The sequence below is a fragment of the Xyrauchen texanus genome, chromosome 23 (genome assembly GCF_025860055.1).
Source record: "Xyrauchen texanus isolate HMW12.3.18 chromosome 23, RBS_HiC_50CHRs, whole genome shotgun sequence".
Classification (NCBI taxonomy): Eukaryota; Metazoa; Chordata; class Actinopteri; order Cypriniformes; family Catostomidae; genus Xyrauchen; species Xyrauchen texanus.
In genome coordinates this window covers 39,031,160-39,049,194 of record NC_068298.1, presented here as the reverse complement: position 1 = coordinate 39,049,194, position 18,035 = coordinate 39,031,160, and positions in this window count along the sequence as shown.

Genomic DNA, 18,035 nt, shown 5'->3' with positions numbered 1-18,035 from the left:
AGGGAGTTGATAGATTTGATATAATTGGCCAATGCTCACAAAATCGTGTTCAGGTCACTTTTCACCCCAAATTCAAAAGTATTAAATTAGAAATTATATAATTATATTTAAAGCGATAGTTCACCCAAAACTTAAATTCTCTTAATTTACTCACCCTCATGCCATCCCAGATGTGTATGACTTCCTTTCTTCTGCAGAACATAAATGAAGATTTTTAGAAGAATATTTCAGCTCTGTAGGTCCAAGTGAATGGTGAACAAACTTGAAGATTATGTACTTTGGAGCACATAAAGGGTGCATAAAAGTAGTCCATAAGACTACAGTGGTTAAATCTATGTCTTCAGAAGTGAGAAACAGATCCATATTGAAGTCAGTCTTTTACTATAAATCTCTTTAACTTTCACATTCTTCTTTTGTTTTTGATGCTTCACAATCTTTGTGCATATCACCACATACTGGGAATGATTATTTATATTAAAAAATGACTTGTTCTCTGTTGCAAAATGATATGCTTCTCACCCACACCTAACATAGCACTTCAGAAGACATGGATTTAACCACTAGAGTCTTATGGATTACTTTAAAGCTGCCTTTATGTCCTTTTTGGAGCTAAAGGTTCAGGCAATTATTCACTTGCATTGTATGGACCTAAAGAGCTGAAATATTCTTCCACAAATCTTTGTTATTGTTCTGCTGAAGAAAGAAAGACTGGTGCTGGCCAATCACCAGCAAGCCACTGCGTTCAGACCCTCTCTGTTAGACATCAGTTGGGCTGTAGATCTCAGCAGGGTAAACAAGATGTTCACATGACTGCATAGCCACTTCTGACTACATTCTCCATCTGTCATCTCTTTCAGAACACCAAAATCACCCTGCCCAGCACCCAGGGTTTTATTAATAACACTTTTATAAACATTGTTGTTTGCTAAGACAAGCATCACTATTACTACTGATCACGCTTCAGGTTAGTGATGAACAAACCCCTAACCACTAGGTACTGAATTTTGGTGAATAAAACATCACATTGTGTGGCTTGTTGAGGAGAGGAGTCCTATTGCTTTTCTAAGTGATCAGGCTTACAATTTCCATCTGGTAGTCAATAAAACATATTGATAAAACATAAACCATGGGCACATAAGAACCAGAATCTCTTTTCACAAGGGTTAGTAAGCAACCCCTTAGCAACTCCATTGCACTCTCCTACCATTATGGCAGATAGTTTTGCAAGGGTAAACACCAATAACATTTTCTTCAGTAAATGTAAAAATCTAGTTTAATGTTGAAGATTAAAATACATGGTTTAAAAAAAAAAATTGCCAATCAACTCACTGAAAAAAAAATACAAACTCCTTTTACCACTTAAGAATTTATTTTATCATGTCAAAATCAGGTCAGGTCATTCTGAAAGGGTTTAATTAGCGATAATTAAATGTGAGGGGAAAAAAGAGTCTCCAGAAACAGCTGAATTCCAGCTACAGTTTGGTCGGACTACTTACTGCTCATGTTTATATTGTGAAAATGACCATCTAACTGCTAATTATACCACTTATAACAAGACTTCTTGCTTAATAAATAAATAAATAGGCATGAAATATTGATGTTGAAATTTGTTATCCCCCTTAATGATCACACAATGATAGAAGTAGGATAGATGACTCGCAATACCTGGATAACCAGTGAAGTATCAATTTATGTAATTTCTTTATATGTTTAAATATATTTAAACATTTAAAGGAATATTCCAGATTCAATAAAAGTTAAGCTCAATCAACTGCATTTAATAATATTAATTAATATTGATTACCACCTTTGTAATGCGGTCCAAGTGAAGGAGTTCAAGTACCTCGGGGTCTTGTTCACGAGTGAGGGGACAATGGAGCGGGAGGTTAGCTGGAGAATCGGGGCAGCGGGGGCGGTATTGCACTCGCTCTATCGCACCGTTGTCACAAAAAGAGAGCTGAGCCGAAAGGCAAAGCTCTCGATCTACCGGTCAATTTTTGTTCCTACCCTCACCTATGGTCATGAAGGCTGGGTCATGACTGAAAGAACTAGGTCGCGAGTACAAGCGGCTGAAATGGGCTTCCTCAGAAGGGTGGCGGGCTTCTCCCTTAGAGATAGGGTGAGGAGCTCAGTCATCTGTGAGGAGCTCGGAGTAGAACCGCTGCTCCTTTGCGTTGAAAGGAGTCAGTTGAGGTGGTTTGGGCATCTGGTAAGGATGCCCCCTGGCCGCCTCCCTAGGGAGGTGTTTCAGGCACGTCCAGCTGGGAGGAGGCCTCGGGGAAGACCCAGGATTAGGTGGAGAGATTACATCTCCACACTGGCCTGGGAACGCCTCGGGGTCCCCCAGTCAGAGCTGGTTAATGTGGCTCGGGATAGGGAAGTTTGGGGCCCCCTGCTGGAGCAGCTGCCCCCGTGACCCGACTTCGGATAAGCGGTTGAAGATGGATGGATGGATGGATGGATGATTACCACAAACATTCATTTCGACTCGTTCTTTTCTCCTTTTCTTTAAAAAAAGCAAAAATCTGGGTTACAGTGAGACACTTACAATAGAAGTGAATGGGGGCCAATTTGTAAACATTAAAATACTACATTTTTAGACAAACAATGTGCATGTAAACATGATTTCAGAATGATAAAATCACTCACTAACCTTTTCTGTGTAAAGTTGTAGCCAATTATACAACTTCGTTGCCATGACGATGTAATGTCAACAAACCCTAAAACATCTGAATGATGATTTAAACAACTTTAAAGCTCAAATAATAACAAGAAGTTTTAACAGAAAAATTAAAGATTCTGATTCTGATAATCAAAATTATAAACTTCACATTTCTGCCTTTTAAACTCTCCAAATATTGGCCCCATTCACTTCCATTGTAAGTGCCTCACTGTAACCTCCATTCTTTGCTTTTTCTTTTGAAGAAAAGGAAGGATGAGTCAAAATGTATTTTTGTGGTAATCAACATAATGCCAGAAATGCTGTCAATTGAGCTTAACTTCCATTGAACCCGGAATATTCCTTTAAATATTCAAATTCAAGCTGGTTTGTGTGGTTTACTACTCTCAGTACAGAAGGCATCTGATGTATCTCATCCACTGGTGTAATTTGTGTGTCTTTTAAGTGGATCAGACCACAGCATCTATGTCTAAACCCAAGTGCAACCATCAGTGACACAAATGACTGCATGCTAACATTGGAAATAGTTTAACATTATCCAAATATGGAGCGACTTGTGCAGCGAATACCAAGAGAAGTGTGTGTGTGTGTGTGTGTGTGTGTGTGTGTGTGTGTGTGTGTGTGTGTGTGTATTTATCACTTTGTGGGGACCAAATGTCCCCATAAGGATAGTAAAACCCGAAATTTTTGACCTTGTGGGGACATTTTGTCGGTCCCCATGAGGAAAACAGCTTATAAATCATACTAAATTATGTTTTTGAAAATGTAAAAATGCAGAATGTTTTCTGTGAGGGTTAGGTTTAGGGGTAGGGTTAGGTTTAGGGGATAGAATATAAAGTTTGTACAGTATAAAAACCATTATGTCTATGGAAAGTCCCCATAAAACATGGAAACACAACATGTGTGTGTGTGTGTGTGTGTGTGTGTGTGTGTGTGTGTGTGTGTGTGTGTGTGTGTGTGTGTGTGTGTGTGTGATAAAATTTAGTGGTATAAAACATGATTCGATGTCAACATGGAATGACATTGAATGACATCTTGGTGGGCAACCATCACCAGGAATGCCAACTGTATGCCTACCAGTGACCAAACAGGACAGTGTCTGGCAGTGTGAATGGGCTTAAGACCAAACCACAGCAGGGGTCAGAGGGAATCAGAGGACACATGCCAGTTTGCCCTTCCACCCACAGTATGAAATACCTAATCTTACCTGATTCTCTCATCATTTACTCACTCTCATGCCATCTCAGATGTGTATGACTTTCTTTCTTCTGCAGAATGCAAATGAAGATTTTTAGAATAATATCTCAGCTCTGTTAGTCCTTACAATGCAAGTGAATGTTGACCAGAACTTTGAATGTCCAAATATCACATAAAGGCTGCATAAAGGTAATCCTTATGACTCCTGTGGTTAATCAATGTTCTGAAATGATCCAATCGCTTTGGTTGAGAACAGACCAAAATTGGCGATCAAGATTTCAAGCTTGATTACACTTCCTATAACACCATCTGGTCACTGTGCATGCATCAAGCACTAGGAAGTATAATAGCGCTTGAAATCATCATCAGACCTAGAGACTGCGATGGCAAGATGTTCAGTGAAAAAGCACTTTCATTTTGGTCTGTTCTCACCATTAAACCACTGGAGATTTAGGAGTTCTTTTTATGATGTTATGTGATATGTGGGCCTGTTGTGAGGTAAGTGAGGACCCAAAAGCGATATAGCAGAAAGCAGTCTTTAATGAAGTTCAAAATAGATCACTACAAAACACAAAGTCTTCTCCTTGAGAGGCGAAAAGGTTAACATAAACAATCCATAAACAATCCTGCTCAGGGAGTAGGTGGTGGGCTGGAGAGAGAAGACAACATCGCATTGGGTTAGAAAAGCGCGGCACTCCGTGGGCTCACCAGCGTAGCAGGGCGGGTTGTTGATCCTGGGCTCAGGGGGTCCGGAAGACTTGGAAGCGGCCGAAGAGTCGAGGCGAAGAGTCTGGAGTTGACCGGTGAGGTCAGCGACCTGAGCAGCCAGGGCCTCAATAGCATGTCGGGCAGCAGATAACTCCCCCTCGTGTCTGCCTAACATCGCCCCTTGGAGCTCGACAGCCGGCAGAAGAGGATTCGGGATCGCTGGGTCCATTTCTGGTCTGAGTCTTCTGTTGTGAGGTAAGTGAGGACCCAAAAGTGATATAGCAGAAAGCAGTCTTTAATGAAGTTCAAAATAGATCACTACAAAACACAAAGTCTTCTCCTTGAGAGGCGAAAAGGTTAACATAAACAATCCGCAGGCGGATCGAAGAATGAAGGGAGCAGTCCTCAGCGCTCCTTAGCGGGCTTCCCTAGGCGGCTGCCGGAGTTTGCAGTGTGACGCCGACAGGCTGTGGATTCCCCTGGGGTTGGCAGGGATAGAGGGAGAGCGTAGGCACCAGACCTCTAGCAGCGAGGGCGAACTGAATAGAACACAAATCCAGGTGGTTAACGGAGAGAGGGGTGCAGAGGAGCGGGAACAAATACAGGACAGGACTGGACAGCGACAATTCTGACGGTAGACAGAAACAGCGTGTAGCGTTCTCTAGTGAGACTCAGACAATGAAGGCAGAGAAATCAGGGAAAGAATTAGAGCGCTAATCAGCGGGGAAAACGGAATCAGGTGGGGAAGAATTAGACGAAGAATTAGGGGGAGACGAGAGACAGCTGGGGAGCGAGGGAAAAGGAGAGAAGTAACAAAAGAGGGCCAATAGATGGCATGAGAGTAGAAGGAAAGAACAAGAGAAAAACATACGATATGACAGGACAAGACATGACAGTACCCCCCCCTCAGCGAGCGTCTCCTGGCACTCTCGAGGAGGAAACCTGGCGGTTCTGGAGGAAATCATCAATCAGCGAATGGTCCAGAACGTCCCGAGAAGGAACCCAACTTCTCTCCTCGGGACCGTATCCCTCCCAATCGACCAGAAACTGATGACCACGGCCCCGGGGACGCATGTCTAGAATCTTGCGGACCCTGTAGATGGGAGCGCCCTCAACATGAACGAGTGGGAGCGCGGGCAGCGGGCTTGACACAGGAGACGTGGAAAACCGGGTGAACACGGCGAAGATAGCGGGGGAGAAGAAGTCGTACCGCAACGGGATTAATGACCTGAGAAATACGGAATGGACCGATGAAGCGTGGGGTCAGTTTACGAGGGGCGGACCTAAGGGGAAGGTTGAGGGTGGAGAGCCACACCCTTTGACCGCAGAAGTATCTGGGACTATTGGATCTACGCTTATTAGCAGCTTTAACTGTCTGGGTTCTAAAACGGCGCAGGGCCGAACTAACACTCCGCCAAGTGCGTTCGCAACGTTGTCTGAAAGCTTGAGCTTAGGGAACGCTGGAGTCGGCGAGTTGCGACATGAACAGCGGAGGTTGATAACCAAGGCAACACTGAAAGGGGGACAGACCGGTAGCGGACGACGGAAGGGAGTTATGGGCGTATTCGGCCCAGGGGAGGTGCTCAGCCCAGGACGCGGGGTTGCGGAAGGAGAGGCTGCGCAGAATGCGACCAACAGTCTGATTGGCCCGTTCGGCTTGACCGTTAGACTGAGGGTGGAAGCCAGACGAGAGACTGACGGACGCCCCAATCAAGCGACAAAACTCTCTCCAAAATAGAGACGTGAACTGCGGACCCCTGTCTGAGACGATGTCGGACGGGAGGCCGTGAATGCGAAAGACATTCTCGACAACAATTTGTGCCGTCTCCTTGGCGGAGGGGAGTTTAGCGAGGGGAATGAAATGGGCCGCCTTGGAGAAACAATCAATAACTGTGAGAATAACAGTCTTACCAGCCGACGAAGGAAGGCCAGTGATGAAGTCTAGGGCTGATATGGGACCATGGTCACGAGGGGATGGGAAGTGGTCTAAGGAGACCGCCGGGGGAGTTACCGGACTTAGTCTGAGCGCAGATGGGGCAAGCTGCTATGAAACGCCGCAGTATCACGTTCTCGAGTGGGCCACCAAAAGCACTGGCGAATGGACGCGAGCGTGCCCCGGACGCCGGGGTGGCCTGCCAACTTGGCCGAGTGGGCCCACTGAAGAACGGCTAGGCGAGTGGAGGTAGGAACAAAAAGGAGATGCTTAGGACAGTTACGCGGAGAAGATGTGTTACCAAGCGCCCGTTTAACCCGTCTTTCGATTCCCCATACCGCCGCCCCGATGACGCAACCCTTAGGGAGGATCTCCTTAGAGTCCGTAGGGACCGAGGAAGGAAAGAGGCGCGACAGGGCATCAGGCTTGATGATTTTAGAGCCCGGACGGTAGGAGATGACAAACTCGAATCGAGTGAAAAATAGAGCCCAGCGAGCCTGGCGCACGTTAAGACGTTTAGCGGAACGAATGTACTCTAAATTTCTATGGTCCGTCCAAACGATAAAAGGAACAGTCGCCCCCTCCAACCATTGTCGCCATTCGCCTAAAGCGAGGCGGATGGCGAGCAACTCACGGTTCCCCACATCGTAATTACGTTCGGACGGGGACAGGCGATGGGAAAAGAATGCGCAAGGGTGGACCTTGTTGTCAGCAGCGGAACGCTGGGAGAGAATGGCTCCCACGCCTACTCGGACGGCGTCTACCTCGACGATGAACTGTCTAGACAAATCCGGGGTAAGAAGGATGGGCGCGGACGTAAAACGGCTCTTAAGGAGGTCAAAAGCCCTCTGGGCCGAGACGGACCAATTAAAGCGCGTCTTGACGGACGTGAGGGCGGTCAGGGGGGAAGCCACCTGACTGAAATTACGGATAAAGCGTCGGTAAAAATTGGCAAAACAGAGAAAACGCTGCAGCTCGACGCGTGATTCAGGAGTGGGCCAGTCGAGCACGGCCTGGACCTTGGCGGAATCCATCTCAATACCCGCGGCGGAAATAACAGAGCCAAGAAAAACTACTGAAGGGGCATGGAAGGTGCACTTCTCAGCCTTAACGTAGAGGCGATTCTCCAATAAACGTTGAAGTACGCGGCGAACATGCAGGAAATGAATCTGGAGCGACGGTGAAAAAATCAAAATATCGTCGAGATAAACGAAAACAAAAATGTTCAGCATGTCTCTTAGGACGTCGTTGATGAGCGCCTGAAAGACAGCTGGGGCGTTGACAAGGCCGAACGGAAGGACCCGATATTCAAAATGCCCTAACGGGTGTTAAATGCGGTCTTCCACTCGTCCCCCTCCCTAATGCGCACGAGATGGTAAGCGTTACGCAGATCCAATTTAGTAAAATATCTGGCTCCCTGCAAGATCTTGAAGGCTGAAGACATCAGAGGGAGCGGGTAACGATTCTTAACAGTAATGTCATTCAGCCCTCAATAATCAATGCATCGCGAAGAGAGCCGTCCTTCTTCTTAACAAAAAACCCGCCCGGCGGAGACGAGGAGGGAACTATGGTACCGGCGTCGAGCGAGGCGGATAAATAATCCTCAAGGGCTTGGCGCTCGGGAACCGATAGAGAGTAAAGTCTACCGCGGGGGAGTGGCTCCTGGGAGGAGCTCGATCTTACAATCATATGCGCGGTGCGGAGGGAGGGAAGTGGCTCGGGAACGACAGAACACCGCTCGCAAATCGTGATAGTCCTCCGGCACACCAGTCAGATCACCAGGCTCCTCCTGAGAGGGAGAGACAGAGGAGATGGGGGGAATAGCAGACGTTAAACACTTCACATAACACGAGACATTCCAAGAGAGGATGGTGTTCTTAGACCAATTAATGGAGGGGTTATGTTGAACTAGCCAAGGGTGGCCTAAGACAATAGGAGCAAATGTGACTGAAAAATAAAAAAGGAAATGGTCTCGCTGTGATTACCAGAGACAGTGAGGGTTAAGGGTTGCGTCTCACGCTGAATCCCGGGGAGGGGACTACCGTCCAGAGCGAACAGGGCCGAGGGCTCCCTTAAATCAGAAAGGGGAATGCTGTGCTCTCGAGCCCAAGTCTCGTCCATAAAACAGCCCTCTGCCCCAGAGTCAATCAGAGCCTTGCAGGAAGCGGAAGAGCCGGTCCAACGGAGATGGACAGGGAATGTGGAACAGGACCTTGAAGGAGAGGCCAGGGTAGTTGCGCTCACCAGTCGCTCTCCGATCACTGGTGAACTCTGGCTTTTACCGGACAGGAAGTGACGAGGTGCGTAGCAGCGCCGCAGTAAAGACAGAGGCGATGGTTAATTCTTCGCTCCTTCTCTGTAGCCGAGATGCGGATACCCCCTAACTGCATGGGCTCAGACGGCGCGGCCAAGGAGGAGGATGGTAGAGCAGTGAAGAAAGGGGCTGAGAGAGAAGCAGCATCTGCCTTACGGGTCCGGCGGTGAAGGTCGATTCTCTTCTCGATGCGGATGGCGAGTTCAATCGCGGAATCCACTCGTGTGGGAACCTCACGGGAGAGGATCTCGTCCTTGACCTCCGCGCAGAGACCCTCCAGAAAGCGGGCGAGCAAGGCAGGCTCGTTCCAGTCGCAAGAGGCGGCGAGAGTCCGGAACTCGATGGAATAATCCGTGATGGACCGCTTACCCTGACGTAGTGACGACAGGACTCGGGAGGCCTCCTCGCTGAACACGGAACGATCAAAAACCCGGATCATCTCCCTCCTGAAGTCCTGATAGTGGTTAATGCAGTCAGCCTCCGCCTCCCAGATGGTCGTGCCCCACTCACGAGCCCATCCGGAGAGGAGAGAAAGCACATATGCGATGCGGGCCCTGCTCAGGGAGTAGGTGGTGGGCTGGAGAGAGAAGACAACATCGCATTGGGTTAGAAAAGCGCGGCACACCGTGGGCTCACCAGCGTAGCAGGGCGGGTTGTTGATCCTGGGCTCAGGGGGTCCGGAAGACTTGGAAGCGGCCGAAGAGTCGAGGCGAAGAGTCTGGAGTTGACCGGTGAGGTCAGCGACCTGAGCAGCCAGGGCCTCAATAGCATGTCGGGCAGCAGATAACTCCCCCTCGTGTCTGCCTAACATCGCCCCTTGGAGCTCGACAGCCGGCAGAAGAGGATTCGGGATCGCTGGGTCCATTTCTGGTCTGAGTCTTCTGTTGTGAGGTAAGTGAGGACCCAAAAGCGATATAGCAGAAAGCAGTCTTTAATGAAGTTCAAAATAGATCACTACAAAACACAAAGTCTTCTCCTTGAGAGGCGAAAAGGTTAACATAAACAATCCGCAGCGCGGACGAAGAATGAAGGGAGCAGTCCTCAGCGCTCCTTAGCGGGCTTCCCTTAGGCGGCTGCCGGAGTTTGCAGTGTGACGCCGACAGGCTGTGGATTCCCCTGGGGTTGGCAGGGATAGAGGGGAGAGCGTAGGCACCAGACCTCTAGCAGCGAGGGGCGAACTGAATAGAACACAAATCCAGGTGGTTAACGGAGAGAGGGGTGCAGAGGAGCGGGAACAAATACAGGACAGGACTGGACAGCGACAATTCTGACGGTAGACAGAAACAGCGTGTAGCGTTCTCTAGTGAGACTCAGACAATGAAGGCAGAGAAAGCAGGGAAAGAAGTAGAGCGCTAATCAGCAGGGAAACGGAATCAGGTGGGGAAGAATTAGACGAAGAATTAGGGGGAGACGAGAGACAGCTGGGGAGCGAGGGAAAAGGAGAGAAGTAACAAAAGAGGGCCAATAGATGGCATGAGAGTAGAAGGAAAGAACGAGCAAAACATACGATATGACAGGACAAGACATGACAGGGCCATTGTGAGGACCAACAGAGCTGAGATATTGTTCTAAAAATTTTTGTTTGTGCTCTGCAGAAAGAAAGAAAAAAGTCATACACATCTGGGATAGAATTAGGGTGTTAATGATGAGAGAATTTACATTTTTGGTTGAATTATCTCTTTAATTAAGTTGATGCCTAATTATTGCCTTAAAATCTTGAGCGATGTTACGAACTTAACTACATTTTTCAGCAGCGTAACAGAAGTTCAGCCATTTTCACAAGTGTTGATTTCCAGTAGTGAGCTCAATTTTCCATGCAATGAGTCGCACTGTAGCATCACAAAATGCTACATTTGCAGAGGGAGTAATCAAACACACTTGCATAAACCATCCTTTCTCTCTCATGTAGCGCTGGGAAAACCAATAATTTGAGTTAATCGGTTCTTTCGGACAGTTCACATAAACGATTCACTGATTCACTTGAGCTCAGCATAGGGACATCACTTTTCTTTTTGAAGCTAAATATTTTGTATATTGCTGCTGTTTATCACTATATTTCAGTTCAGTTCTATAAAATATGTTTTTTTTTTCTAGTTTCATTAGACTTTTTTACGTATAAATATATCTTCAATTTAACCCTATTTGTATAAACCTTACAAAAATGAACCATGAAAGCAGTAACGCCAGCAACTGTAGTTTTGCCACAGCCCTTAAATAAATTGAGAGTTCACTGCAAATTTGCCACAAACTTGCCACAAATTCAAATGAGCAAATTGTCCATTGTTGCCAAAGGTTTGCTGTAGGTTCACCAGTACCGGCAAGTTTGTGGATAGTTTCGATTTTGTAAGGGTGGTGTTGTTACAGATATGGTTACTGTAGTAAAACCATGGTTAACTTTCCTAAGGGAACATCAATTTGATTAAATATATAACTGTCTGATCTTGTTGAATTCTGCAATAGTGGTGGTGATTTTGATTCATCTCAGTGACTGGAGTCTTCAGAATCCATTCACCAAAAAGATCCGTTCACATTCGTTCACATTCGTTCATTGGTTCGTTCATTGACCATTTATTCAAATTACGTCTTTATGTCTAAAATGACCATCTTTTACATTTTGAGTTAATTGCATGGAATCAAAAGCACCAATCCATTCACAACTAAAACTGAAGTCTAATTATAATTTATTACAATTCTACTAAGAGACTTCAAGCATCATAAGCATTTCCCCACAAATGACAACAAAGAATATCTATCATATGGTGAATTGTTGAGCATGACTTTTTTTTATCAAGCTATATAAAAAAATATATATATCTATGAGTTTCAATAATGTCCATATGTCATTGTGCTTATCACTCACTTTTATTCATAACTCATCCGGCAGTCAGTCAACAGATTTTAGCTGTTGAACGATATGACCGAGTCGTTCATTTCGTTCGCAAACAAGTTTACCTCAAGTTTATCTCATCTCGTACAGACTTATTGACCAGTTCAGTGAAAGGGCGTATTTGTCATATTCATAGCCCAAAAAAGCCACCACAGCAGTCCAGTGCTTCAAACTACTGTAGATCTCATTGGCTTCTATAGGGAGAGACCTCAGTGAACAAAAAATATGAGTCAGTGTATGGAGGTGAATGGGCGATATAGAAAGATAGATTTGTTCACAAACAAAATATCACTATTCTACAATCAGAACCGCAAACAACTTCAATGTAGTTAGCTACTTTTAGTTAGTAGTTTGTAGTGTAGCTACAAAGAATAGATTGACTGACTGAAGTTTAATTACTTTAAACTCAAAGTCATTTTTTTAAGTATGTTAAAGTGGCTTACATTGGTTTACACTGACATAGGTATGAGTAGCTTGTAGCTTGGGAAGCTACAGTCTTCAACTAGCATAGTTTCTTCTTCCCTAAAAATAGTTTTGGCACCCTAAAATACATCTTAATTTGTAGCAAGTTATTTTTTGCATGTTTTTATTTTTTGTATTTTTTTTTTAAAGTTATCTTAAAGGAATAGTTCAGCCGGAAATGACAATTCTGTCATCTGTCATCATGATTGCAGCTGCAGGCTTGAATACTGAGGAAGGTCTCATTAGCTTTTTGCAGGTTAAATGACACGGGACAGTTTAGGAGGCGCCAATTGCAGAACGTATCAATCACACTCTAATTCCTACAGACACATTAGTTTGTGTCTGTGAAGAATTAGAGACATTTGGCAAATCCAGTTGAACACAGAGCTTCATTACACTTCCATATTCAGCCATATGGGGTGGATTATCTCCATACAGGAGAAAGCAATGAGTCATTTTATGTGTTTGGAGGTTAACCTTCATGGTATATGATCATGGGTAATGACAGGCACCTTCACAAACTGACACTGTATTTCCAGCACCTTTACCAAGCTGTTGGAACACAACAGTCGTCCCACCTGTGTTTTTGAGGGGTGTCACGAGTACAGTGGTCTGCTGTCTGCAGGTATAATCTACTTTTCATTAAGAACCCTAGTGGCCTGCTGATAGGACCAGGTGTGTGTGTGTGTGTGTGTGTGTGTGTGGTTATCTGTATGTGCGTGTAAATGCAATCATATGGGAAGGTTTCAGACTGACGGCCCGTAAAGGTGGGGTTGCTGTACCCGGCAAGCAATTTGGGCGCATGGCTTTACCTGCTGTTATGAGCAATTTGTGCTCCCTGAAATCTAACGTTGAAGTACATTGGCTAATATGATTTTAATCCTCTTTGACCTTAAAAACTCAGCAGGATTTCTGTTTTGATGAAGTAATACGTAAGATCCCATTGTTTCTGAGACAGAGTCCATAAGTAAGTATACTATGTCCAAAGGACTCTTAGATGTAGAACGCCTACATATGTGCACCCATACTTTTTAAATGCACTCCACTGCCCTTTCAGAAATGTACAATGGTATAAATTGTAGGGTTATTCCTATTTGCAGTACCTTTTTTTTGGTATCCACCTTTGTCTAGAACGTGGATGTGAGCCACGATTCATAACGGATGCCTGTTTTCCATTTCCATTCTCCAGTGGTTTCAAAACCAGTGTGAGGTTTTGAGTATTACATTTGTAAAAATTGTCAAAAAAGCAAGTGACACCATAGTGCTGATACTATAGAGTTGCCATGACCACAAGGACAGTGCCTTACCTGAGTGGTTACATAACATAGTCCGAGATTAGTTATGATGATATCAATGACTATTTTTAGTTGTTATGATAGCTAACATCTGCCCAAGTTGAGCCTGAAATTCATTTTAAAGGCCTGTTCACACTAATAACGATAAGTTAATTATAATACCGTAATGTTTTAAAAATCATTCTAACTATAAGAGAATAGTCCACATTAAAACTATAACAATAACCACACAGAGGAACAATATTGTTGCATTTTAAGAGAAGTTTATTTTTTTCCTGCTGATGAACGATAAAAACATTGACAACCAATCAAAATCCATCCAAGTTAAAGGGCTCGAGCTGCAACGTGCACTCATCTTCAAATTAACACATTCCAGAACCGGATCGCCACTTATTATTACACACAAACAAAATGAAAACTCCTGCTTAAAGGGTAACTAAACACCTGCTCAGAGTCTGACTCCACCCACTAGAAATATTTGAAAATGCAGGAAAAGTGGGCAGACTCCGGCGGGAATAGAGGGAACGAACCGAGTGCGGGGCTGAGCGGGGGGGGGTGGCACCTGAGACTCGTAGTGACCGATTAATTGACAGCTGCTGTCAGACTCTATGTTATTATTATTCCTCACACGGTCACAAGACGACATGTACATGAATCTGGCGTGGTGAGCTGGAACCTGCTTACGTCAGCTGTCACCGCTTACGTCACAAAGTACCGCAACAGCCAATAAGAAAATTCAACTGCAGTAGCCACCGTTCAACCTGAAGAGGGCAGCACTCAGACGTTTTTACACCATATATTGTAGAATTAAAACACTTTATACACAAATGTCAAAACAATTACTTGAATCAATGACCAGTACTAATAAAGCCCCATGCTTACAGATCATTAACTACAAAAAGTTGGTTTAGGGTTTAGTTACCCTTTAAGGACCGGCCATTTTTTTCTGCATTTCTCTTCAGTATTGATGGTGATGAATAAAAGGCATTAAGGCATAAAATTACATCAGGTAACTATGTTGAATATATTGTTTGAAGTTGTATGCGTCTGTTTTTCTTTTGGCTTCTTTGCAAAATGTAGAACAGAAGCAGAGTGTGAACATAACTGTAGACACAGGAAGTTATCGTCTGTTGGTGTGGACACCAATATAGTTATCTTTATAGTTATCATTCTTGGCGTGAGCAGGCCTTAACTCCAAACAACACTTAAATGCTTGCTGTTCTCCCTCTGGATCGCTTCTTATTGAGACCAGAAACAGAAATCTGGCAGTCAGAATCATCATGGCACCACCCAGTGATTGTTCAGGAAAACTTATGTGAAGATGCTTGTGTGGTCAACATGATCACACAGGAAGTCTGCATGCTGTTTCCGAAAGTTCTGATTCCCTAGAATCGGCAGCATTATGCCGACTCACTGACATGCCCTATCTCCCATTGGACATATTTGGAACGGATCAACAACTATTAGGCCTACTTATCCTTGTGGCATGACAGCATGTTGTTTCAGTTGGATGGGAGACCACAGTTCAATCCTAACTCAAGTAATCAGGTTTGCATAAACAATTACGAGCGTGATATGGAGTTTGCATTTTTATCCCTAACATTGCATTTTGTCTCTACTAATGGTTAGCTTTAGATTTGGGTTTTGTTTGGGGGTAGATTAAATAAAACTAGATAGGTACATTTCCTGAAGAAAATGTGAGTGGTGCTTGCCGTGGCAAAACTCGTCAAATAGCATGCTTGAAAAGAACAAAAATTATGGTCATAAATAAATCAACCCAGAAGTCTGTACGTTTTTCTGATGCAGAGATATGTGATTTGTTACTCGGTTGCTAGGGTAAACCCATCTGGTTGCTAGGCAGTTACCATAGTGATAGTAATGAAGTCTCCTTGCCATCCTTATTGAAATAAGTCAACCCGGAAGTCTCTACTATTTTCTGGTGCAGAGATATGTGATTTGTTACTCGGTTGCTAGGGTAACCCCATCTGGTTGCTAGGCAGTTTCCATAGTGATAGTAATCAAGTTTCCTTGCCATCCTGAGTGAAATAAATCAACCCAGAAGTCTGTACTATTTTCTGGTGTAGAGATATGTGATTTGTTACTCGGTTGCTAGGGTACTATGTGTAGTTGGTAGGGAGTGGCTTGGCAGCTGCCAATCATGAAATTCCAAAGGCTGCTTGTCAGTATGAATGACATAAATCAACTCCCATGCCTCTGTGACATTCAGAATGGAAGATATCCCTCTATGGATTTTGGTTGCTAAGGTGCTCGACAATAGTTGCTAGGGAGGGGCTAGGAAGTGTTGAGGTGATTCATGATTGGCTGTTTGCTGCCCCGAGTCAAACGAGACCACCCTTGTGTTGGTATGACACTTCTAGCCGGAGATATCCCTTTGATCTCTTTCATTAGAAGTCTATGGGACTTGTTGCTAAGGTCCTCTAAATGGTTGCTAGGGCGTGGCTTGATAGCTTTGCAATGATCCTGAGAGACTGATTGGTCGTCTTAGTAAAATGAGGCAGGCCCCTTGTCTCTATGACACTGTGATCCAGAGCTATGTATAATAAAAAATCCTATTTCATGGGCCGTCCTACACCATTGTAAGTCAATGGGGGCAACTTTGGGCAGCTCCTGCCCCCAGGGGTGCAACTTTTACCCCATATTGAGGTATGCTCTTACAGAGCCTGCCAGCCTCTTCAAATGTGGCAAATCACACGTTTCTGCGAAATCCTCGCTCGGAGCTGTGACGCGTCAAAGTTTGTCTCAATGTTAAGTCAATGGGATTTTTCGGCCGCTTTTTTGCCCCTGGGGCAAATACCGTACCCCGATCAGCTTATAAAAGTCATAGCACACGTGTCCTCAATAGGCCGTTCGATTTGACACCTCATTCGTGGGTCTACGCCAAACGGTGCGGGACGAGTTAGGTGCCGAAGTTTTGTTAAGAGATATAAAAATAAAAATAAAAATAAAAACTAGATAGGTACATTTCCTGAAGAAAATGTGAGTGGTGCTTGCCGTGGCAAAACTCGTCAAATAGCATGCTTGAAAAGAACAAAAATTATGGTCATAAATAAATCAACCCAGAAGTCTCTACGTTTTTCTGATGCAGAGATATGTGATTTGTTACTCGGTTGCTAGGGTAAACCCATCTGGTTGCTAGGCAGTTACCATAGTGATAGTAATGAAGTCTCCTTGCCATCCTTATTGAAATAAGTCAACCCGGAAGTCTCTACTATTTTCTGGTGCAGAGATATGTGATTTGTTACTCGGTTGCTAGGGTAACCCCATCTGGTTGCTAGGCAGTTTCCATAGTGATAGTAATCAAGTTTCCTTGCCATCCTGAGTGAAATAAATCAACCCAGAAGTCTGTACTATTTTCTGGTGTAGAGATATGTGATTTGTTACTCGGTTGCTAGGGTACTATGTGTAGTTGGTAGGGAGTGGCTTGGCAGCTGCCAATCATGAAATTCCAAAGGCTGCTTGTCAGTATGAATGACATAAATCAACTCCCATGCCTCTGTGACATTCAGAATGGAAGATATCCCTCTATGGATTTTGGTTGCTAAGGTGCTCGACAATAGTTGCTAGGGAGGGGCTAGGAAGTGTTGAGGTGATTCATGATTGGCTGTTTGCTGCCCCGAGTCAAACGAGACCACCCTTGTGTTGGTATGACACTTCTAGCCGGAGATATCCCTTTGATCTCTTTCATTAGAAGTCTATGGGACTTGTTGCTAAGGTCCTCTAAATGGTTGCTAGGGCGTGGCTTGATAGCTTTGCAATGATCCTGAGAGACTGATTGGTCGTCTTAGTAAAATGAGGCAGGCCCCTTGTCTCTATGACACTGTGATCCAGAGCTATGTATAATAAAAAATCCCTATTTCATGGGCCGTCCTACACCATTGTAAGTCAATGGGGGCAACTTTGGGCAGCTCCTGCCCCCAGGGGTGCAACTTTTACCCCATATTGAGGTATGCTCTTACAGAGCCTGCCAGCCTCTTCAAATGTGGCAAATCACACGTTTCTGCGAAATCCTCGCTCGGAGCTGTGACGCGTCAAAGTTTGTCTCAATGTTAAGTCAATGGGATTTTTCGGCCGCTTTTTTGCCCCTGGGGCAAATACCGTACCCCCGATCGCTTATAAAAGTCATAGCACACGTGTCCTCAATAGGCCGTTCGATTTGACACCTCATTCGTGGGTCTACGCCAAACGGTGCGGGACGAGTTAGGTGCCGAAGTTTTGTTAAGAGATATAAAAATAAAAATAAAAATAAAAAGTATAATAATAAGTATGTGAGATTACAATAGTGATGCTTTGCAAGCACCACTAATAAAAAGTATAATAATAAGTATGTGAGATTACAATAGTGATGCTTTGCAAGCACCACTAATAAGCATTTCTCTTCACCATTTTACAGCATGTTCAGCTGAAAACAATTATTTTTACAAATGGCTTCTGGTGACCTCTCCTGGATATAAATGGATGTCACACTTGTTTATATGCTCTGAAACACTTCATGAGTGTTTTCATATTTGGTCAATGTATTTGGCTAAAGAAAAATCGGC